This window comes from Brassica oleracea, chromosome C2 (genome assembly GCF_000695525.1).
Source record: "Brassica oleracea var. oleracea cultivar TO1000 chromosome C2, BOL, whole genome shotgun sequence".
NCBI classification, from domain to species: Eukaryota; Viridiplantae; Streptophyta; class Magnoliopsida; order Brassicales; family Brassicaceae; genus Brassica; species Brassica oleracea.
In genome coordinates, this window is record NC_027749.1 from 3,381,684 (window position 1) to 3,382,609 (window position 926).

The following is a 926-nucleotide window of genomic DNA, read 5'->3' on the forward strand; positions in this document are numbered from 1 at the left end:
ACCTAGATGCAATAGAAGGAGCAACTGAAGAAGTTAAACAACGGCCACAAAGAAAAAGGAAAAAATCATTGAAGATAATTATGTTATTTAAATTTGCAATGCTACCCAAAAGTTATTTTATTTGTTTACACACAAGATAATATTTGCACATTATAATACACATTTTATTTTTACAACTTTTTATAAGTTTATATAATTATTTTTTTTAAAAAACAGCTTATAAAATTTTTAAGAATAGTAAAAAAAAAACTATACAAATGACATAAGATAAAACATAAAAAATATAATAATTAAACATCCTTACTCCCGGGGTTGTTTCCTAGTTGAGATAAAGAGGATCAGATCTTTCACCTCCTGCACACCAAGATCTTTTTGAATCAACTAAAATCAGCTTTTGAATTAACTCTCAAAATTGATTAAAAGCCCTATTTCTGTTGCCTTGTAAAGAAAAAGTCACAACAAAGTAGGGGTAACACACAAATGGGCCTAATTATATGGGCCGAGTTAATTATTAGGTTAACAAACACAAAAACTAAGCCCGCTCAGGTGTTGAGAGAAGGAGAGATATTTCCTTAAAAAGTGTTAGTTTTAGAAACGAACCGGCACGCGTTTCTCCTCTCTGGCGTATTGTTCCATAGTGAGTGAGTGAGTGAGTGAGAGAGAGAGAGAGTAGAATACTCTCAAAGGTCTCTCCTTTTCGATCTTTCTCTCCCGACCGTGAAATCGCAGTAAGTCCTCTCGAAAATCTTCTTTACAGTTTTGTTCTTCGTCCTGAAACCCCCCCACCGGATCCGATTTTCCGACATTTCGTTTGGGGATTTTAGCTGCATTTTATCGTTTCCCCTAGCTTATGTCGTAGATTGTCCGTCTCTGTTTGTGTTTCGTCTTGTTGTCTGCTCGAATCTGTTTTTTTTTTTTTTTTTTTT

General features: G+C 34.0%; 1 protein-coding gene across 1 annotated transcript in view; it reads left to right on the forward strand.

The window, feature by feature from the left end:
- Positions 1–582: 582 nt before the first annotated feature.
- LOC106319571 (DEAD-box ATP-dependent RNA helicase 46) overlaps positions 583–926 on the forward strand; it is a 4,020-nt gene continuing 3,676 nt past the window's right edge. Inside the window, exon 1 of the mRNA XM_013757942.1 lies at positions 583–728. The gene's annotated coding sequence lies outside the window, so the exon portion shown is untranslated. The remainder of the gene's footprint in view (positions 729–926) is intronic.